Genomic DNA, 7,910 nt, shown 5'->3' with positions numbered 1-7,910 from the left:
GTTGGGCTGTTAGAAGTGACACTGTTTGAAGTCCACCTTGGAGAGGAAGCAGCAGTGCATGCCCAGGCCTTGAAGGAGTGTGTAAGGGCTCATGCATATGAAGTATCAACAAGGTGATGCTGTGATGACCTCAGAGGTGACTGCCCAGAGCCCTGGTGGCGGGCATGTGCAGAGGAACCAGAGACAACATCCACCAGGGGTTACCAGAGCATTTCCTTGAGTTCTGCAGGAGAAAGTTCTGTAGGAGAACAGAGGTTGAGGCAGAGGTAAATGAGCCTGGCAGGCTGGCAATTAAGGCAACAAGCCAAGCAGGAGCCAGGGAAAGGTACAGAGAGGGAGGCAAAGCTCTGCAGGCAAGCCCACTGAGGGAAATAGGGAGGAAGTGATGAGCAAAACAGGAGACTGTCTTTCAGAAAGGGGAAAAAAAGGTCCTACTACAGCAATTTTCTAAGGTGCCAGGTGCTGCTCTATCTGCAGTTTCATCTAGACACATCTCTGAGGCAACTGGATGGTTTGGCTCATGTCCTTTCTTTCCTATGACTCCCACAGGTTTTGAACCCTACTGTTATAGACTTTCAGGTTGAAAAATTCCAGTGGTTAAGTTTGAAATCTGTAGTCATTAGAATAATGGGAGATCCCTAGAGAGAGCCAACACTGCTATGCAGAAAATTTATTAGCAGCAGGAACAGAGGCCTGTATCAGCACTTTACTGGTGGATAAATCAGTGGGTTTGCTAATGATGTTTCGGTTCTCTTGATTGAATTGGATTTGTAAGAGAAATGCAGCTGCAGACTGAATTGCTTTATATGACAAGAGAATAATGAATAGCCAATCCTGCACACCCAGGGTTTCTGTATATATGGGATAATTTAGCTTCCGTTCTTGTTGTTATTATTTTATATGCAAATGAAATTATCAATGCCTTTATATAATAACTTCCTGGATCACATTTATTCTAGAGCTTTTGCCTGTTTGTGTGCAAGAGAAATTTCTTTCCCTCATTTTACCTAGGGTTTAATACTAAATCCAGCTCCTGCTGGAGCCTGTGGGAGTTTTATTGTGTTATAGATATGACCCATCCAGAGGACATTGAAAGTGAACAGAAAATATTGAAACTGCCTGTGGTTATGAGGGCGCTATTATTTATTTGGAGATAGGGCCCATTACCTTATGCTATTATCTGCAAGTTACGTGTACTGGGTTTTGCATATTTGATGTTTACTTAACATGCACATCAGGTTCTTTTAACAATAGTGTTTCAGAGATGGTCTGGCTAAGTGCCCTTATCAGCCTCTTGCTAGGTTGTTCTCTGGGGTTCCAGCCAGTCAGTCTTTATGTGTTTGAAGCTCTAAATAGGCTACTGCTCCCACTCTGAAGGATCACGCCAAACTGAACCAATGCCTGCTGGAAAAGGAAAAAACGGGATGCCAGCTGGCCAAGAGGGTTGAAAAGAGAGAAAAAAGAGATAAAATCATTCTTACATCGAGAAACTGCCTTAGCAACGTCCTCATCTGCTGGGTGGTAATAGATCACAGTTGTCTGGTTGGTCTTCCAAATGGCTGAGCTCCCAAGTTACAGTTCCTCCTTGCCCTTGGAGGTGCAGTTGACTGAGATGTACTGTTGAGACACATAAATTTAACAGATGGGTTGTGCAGGCCAGGCACTGTATCCAGCAATTGTTTCTCCCACTAGGGGAAAGTCTTACAAAAGCTTTCCCTGGTGTTCAACAGGATTGTGGTGGTTCACTGCACTGCAACTTTAGAAAGGTTTTGGGTGATTGGCTGCAGTGGAGAGAAACAAACTGGCAGTGACACAATTCCCACCATTTGCACAACAGTGAGGAGATTTTCTTTTAGGTAGGAAAAGAGAAGAGAAAAATCTTCCCTTACCCACTGACAGGCCGGGGGCAATGCTGTGGGAAGGGTCTCGGTACTTTCTGCTTTCAGCATTTATGCTGCCAGAGGCATTGACCAGAAAATCTGGTCATCTCCATTAGTCCTTTTCACGTGCTCTGCCAGCAACTGAGGGCAACAGTTTTTGCCCTCCCTGTGCGAGGCAGACAGGAGTACAGGGGCTGAGAGAGCATCATCAGCCTGCAGAACAGCGTGTGCTGGGGTGGAGAGACACAGTCAGGAAGGAGTCTGTGAAAAAGAACATGAGGGAGCAAGATGAAAGGTGTGGTGAAAAGAACTGAGGAAATGAGAAGCCCAGGAAAGTGCTCAGTTGGATTCTTGGAGATATGAAGTGTCATGGATGTGGCCAGAAAAATGCATCACAGTGCATATTCATTTAATTCCAGGTAGCTTCATAGGGGTGGCAGTGGTGGGAGAGGCAGTGTAGGTTTTTTTCCAACATTCAGTATACATTCAGATGGTATTTCAGGCCTTGAAAGTGCAGCTGCTAAGCCACTCAACATTTTAAAGGTTGCTTGACTAACAATTATATTAGAAAACACTTCAGATTTGAATACTGGAAACCAGGAAATCAAAATAACTTTGGAAAATCAAAAAACATAACACAGTTTTTGGACACATTTTCTTTACAATTATTATAATCATTTTGGGCACCCTACTAGAATGAAAAAAATCTGCATTGTACTTGAGAATCTACTGAATGTTTTTAGCATTTTAAGAGTTTTACATAAATTCAGACTTCAAAAGCCTGTCATGAAGAAAGTTTAACTAGCAAAACAAAATTGTTTATTTACTGGCTTTTAGTAAGGTATTTAAAAATTTCCAACAATATAAGCAGTTGGTATGTTTTATTCCAGTAGGGTGTCCTATCTTCTTGGATTGAGGTGAACAATTCTGTCATGCTGATGGGGACTATTGCACTGCAGGTTGTGCTTGGAATGACAGTTTCCAAAAGTAACACAAATCACTAGTGCTGCTAATTATTATCAATATATTTATCACAGAAAGCTTTAGTTCTAACCATGCCAGAGAAACAGATTTCATTTTGTTAGACTTGAACATGCAAGTAACACAGCTAGACTGAAAGAGCCACTGAAGGAAGAGACAGTAAGGCAGCTCTTTTTCTGCTTTTAAACAAGATTTAACTGCTGTTGACAGAGAAAGTACAGGACATCTTTCTACAGCAGGTCTGCATAGTAAAACACACTCACAAAGGGCAAACAACTAATCTTGTTAACAAGCTCTCTATAAAGCACTTTCCACTCTGGAGATACATGTTTATGCTCTCACACTGGAGCTGTAGGTGACCTGAAGAGGGATCTGCTCAACACAAAAAGCAAAGGAAGGAAAATTTTGTCTGCCATTTTCTCTGTTTTCTGTGGTGATAGAGAAGAGCAGCTCTGGAGTAAGGATTTTCTATAGCACAACACAGCTGTTCTTTCTGATGTGTCCCTGAAAGAATTCACCATCTGGCACTGATGATATCACAGCCTGTTGCCATGGGACCATCATGCCATCACACATATCCCACACTCAGCATCCTTTCAGAGCAAAACAGTACAGCTGGCACATCTGAGTCCAGCAGGCACCAGAAAAAGGTGACAAGGACCACAGGGCCAGGATATAATGAAAAAACAGCTGCCATGAGCATGCTCAGCTATGGGGCTTCTCTGATGAGGAAGGACTTCCAGTATGCCCCTAACACCCAGGGCAGTGACATTAAAACAGGACAGCAAAGCACCTCTGGCACTGCTGACACAACCCTTTTGCAGAGCAGTATCAAAGAAAATGTCATGTTTTGCTCAACAAATATTTTCTTGTCTCTAGTGCAGTGCGGTCTGGCATTACTGGAAATCCTAAATTCATCAACATATGAAGAGAAAAATTGATAAAAAGTAGTGAATAATACTACCTTCCCATTACACAGTCTATTACTCATTTGACTGCTATTGGTTTAAAGTGCATTTCAGATTTATATTCTGCAGTCATGTAAGAATTATTCTGTTTGGAGAAACTGCCATAACTTGTGTTTCAAGTGCATTGCAGCGTAACTGGCTGAGGCTTTATCTCAACCTCAACACTTTTCAGGAAAGGACAGCAGAAGGGGAGTCTTCAGCTATTACTCAGCCACTTCATGGAATATGCTACAGACCAGAACTGGGGCTGTTGATGAGTTATTGCTTAAGTAAAAACATACTTCAAGCATTTATTTCTGTGAAGTCCCTGCCTTCAGTCCACATAGAAGATATTACAGGATCTTAATTCTAAAAAAGCCCAATATGCATAATCTGTAACCACATTTACATTCTTTGCAACTCTCTGACAAGGACAACTTAAATTTCCTGGTATTTTATTACACTTTGCAAGTGAGAAGCAGGCCTTGCAGCTTTAACAAGCAGATGTGGAGGTGACAGGAAATGGAATTTCCTAATTAGCTTCTGAAATGTATGAGATGATGTTGTTGCTGGAGGTAGCAGAAACCAGACATGATGACTGAGATCTTTTCCTGTCCAGTGCAAAGGATGGGAGTAACACAGCTATATGAGTATCAAAATTGCTGAAATACAATGCACAGACTTTTCCATGCTGGCTGCTTGTACAAGCCTAGACCAAAAGAGTTTACTGAATCTCAGGCCAAATAACAAGTAAATGGGATTACATTAAACAGCTTAGCACTAGGTGTCTTCCAACTTGACTCCTTTTGACCTCAATAACAGTAAACTTTGGTGGAGCTGAATCACCAAACAGGAGGGGTTGCTGTAGCTAGAAAATGCATGAGATAGCTGAAAGCTGAACCTCAGGATTGGGATTTCAATCTCCATCTTCAGTAGAAGCGTGTGGAAAGATTCTAAACATCCCTATAAACAGATCAGAAATCTGTTATCCTCCTGTGCCAACACCTGATGGCAGCTGTCTAGGGGACATGAATAAAACACTATTTTTTAGCCCTCCCCAGCTATCAGTAAGGTCCAGATTATGGACATTCAAAGATAGTGGTGTAATTTATTTTTAATAGCTCCTCATAGACTTTTGCCTCACTTCTTATTGAGTCAAGAGATTGTTGCTTTTATTTAAAACAAACTCTTAAAGTTAAGGAGTACCACTTGTAACTCCATTTAGAAGAAATCCCTACCAATCCTTTCCTCTTTTCTCATTCTTTCCTCCCCACAAATTATGTCTTTGGGATGGCTGAAAACAACAGTCATGGGGATAGCAGTTATGTGTATTTTGGGTTTTCAAAAGGCTTTGCAGGCAAAAGATCTCAATGTAGTTTAGGGAACCAGTAGTGGTATTGGAACCATTAGGCTGAAAAGTATTTTCTTTTTAAAAACTATGTATGTTTGCATTTACTCTGCTTGCTTGCCTTCTTAGAAGAAAAGGATTAATGACTGAAGGGGAAAAAATTCTTCTGTGACTATGTAATGAAATCCATGCACAGAGAATCTCTATTACTCCCTGCAAGCTCAAGAGAAGCAAGTCTTTCTCCACTTTTGGCCAAGCAAGACAGAGCATTCCTAGCCTGTCAATATTAATACTTGAGGCTGATGCCTGTACAACCAATTCTAAAGAATGGAATGAGTCCAAGCAATTCCTCTGCCATGACAGCCAGGTCTCCAAGACAACACCCAAATGGCAATGTCATGGTCTGTCACCTACCCACCCTGAGCTCCTCTGCACTGTCACTGTGTGCCAGCTCAGCAATTCCAGCTATGTGAGAATACAGGAAGAGGTGTGAAGCCCTGAACACCCTGTAGCCATAACCACCCTTCAGAAGCAGCTGAGACTCCCTTACAGGCTGCTATTCTACCTAAAAAAGAGCCCATAAGAATCAGTGTCCTTTGGACTATCCATGCAGGAACACAGGAGACAACAGGTTAAACAGGGTGGACAGCTGATTGTTTGACACAAACATGAAAAAGGATTTTTGTCACAGCATGAATGTATTATTTATCAAATAATACATTTTCCAGGAGCTTACACTTTTAAGAAACCAGAAGGAAAACAGAGTTGGGATGTTTCATTTTGACAGACTGTGTTTCACATTTTGGGCAATAATCTTGGCCCCTCTCTAATTCTTTCAGCCAAAATGTTCAGCCCAGCATGCAAAAAATCACACTTAAAACTCAAAATTCAAGCAGCTGAATCTGTATCTTGCTTTTCTCAATTTCTAGACCAAGAGCTAGACTGCTATTAGTGCAACAAGAGATGAAGACACCAATATTGACAGCGTATTTCACGTAATGAATGAGAAGCTTTTACTAAGAGAAAGACACAAGTGACCAAATCTGTAAGTGCTACATACATATGTGATGCTTATCCTTCATATAGGCTGTTACAGAAATTTAGGTTGCTTTTTATTAACACTTTTTCGAAGTGTGAGATGTTTGCAGCCAGCCATTAATGAGACCCCTGTCAAAAAGGATGAATACTTACCCATAACGTTGATTGAGAAAATGATGCTCATCAAAAGGGCTGAATCTCTTCTCTGTACACACAGGCACACTGAGCTGTCAGCTGCTGTATGGGGAAAAATTTCTGAAAGAACAAGAGCCCTTGACAATGTCACCATAAAAGTAAGCAAGGTTTCTTTCAGTAGGAAACAGGTCATTGCTTCATTTCTATTTCATTTCTACATTTATATCTCACCAATTCTGAAAGGGTTTTTGTCTCATTCATTTTAAGAAGGCTTTTAGGAGAAAAGACCTATTACATTTTTCTCCTATCTTCAAAGCATCTTCAACCAATCACAAACTCTTCTCCTGAAAATAAGGCTGATTTGTTTGTAACAAATGAGGAAACCAGTTTTTGAAATCAAGACTGATTGGATGACAACTTTTGACTTCAGGGTATAATTCCTTCTACTGGAGCTAGGAAAAGCTCATGAGAAACAGGACCAGCAGCAAATGAAGAATTCCCTTTGGGCCGGACTATACCAACAGCTGGCATAACTGAAAGCACAGGTGCAACCTTCTGGAGAAGGAGGAATCAAGTCTGCAGCACCATAGCTGCATTCTAGCCAAGGAACAGTGTCTTTGGGCAAAAAAGGTGTACATGTTCCCATGACAGAGGACTGCAGCATAATACATGTGTGCAAGAAAGGTGAATGGTACAGACAACTGAAGTGCCATTTTTGAGTTGCTGCTGCATTTCCTCCATGATCACATGCTTTTATGTGGGGTATTTATCAGAAATGTAAAATGACAGGGAAGATAGAGTAAAAGAACTGCAGCATAGAATTTTCAAGTCCTGCTGATTTTCCAGTAAAATGGGACATCTAGGGGTAGTTGGCCAGATGTCCCATTTTGCTGGCCCATCCCCTGAAATGAGATTATTTGGCAGCAACTTTTAAATCTGCAGTAAGATATTTCAGGAGTTAGTACATAGCTCCTAAGGAACAATTCATCCAGTTCTCTCTCCTTCTAACCTCATAGCATATTTAAGCATATTAAACCCTCTTAAAAATACTTAAAAGAACCAAAGGCAAGGTAATTTCCTTTATATATTTCTTTTTATAGATTTATTTTACATTTTATGTGAAGTAGGAAAAGAATTCAATGTTTGTCTTATATGAGGTCTCCACAAATACTTTTTGGGACCAGAATTTCTGCTTCTGCTACCAGAACCAGTTGGATAAAGAATCAACCACAGCAAGAACTGGAACTTGTATTGAAAAGTAAGAACAGCCCAGTCCTACCTTACCCATTCTTCCTTTTTTTTCTGAACTGAACTGCACAGGGAAAACACCATCACCATACTGGAAACATTTCAAATAGGAACAGAGAAATTTATGCATGTTAATCTGTGACAGGGTTTTCCCCCAGTGGATACAGCAACCATTTCATTCATTTTGCACCACACCATGCATGTGTGGTATTGCTTGACATTGCTGTGAAAGTCCTGTCAACACTCCTCGTGCTTCTCCATATGTTAAAACCACTCCTGCTCTAAGTTCAATCTTCCTTAAACAATACAGCAGCTAAAAGAAAGCTTTACCAT

Source organism: Geospiza fortis, unplaced genomic scaffold, assembly GCF_000277835.1.
Source record: "Geospiza fortis unplaced genomic scaffold, GeoFor_1.0 scaffold212, whole genome shotgun sequence".
In the NCBI taxonomy this organism is placed as follows: Eukaryota; Metazoa; Chordata; class Aves; order Passeriformes; family Thraupidae; genus Geospiza; species Geospiza fortis.
This window is presented reverse-complemented; position numbering follows the sequence as displayed.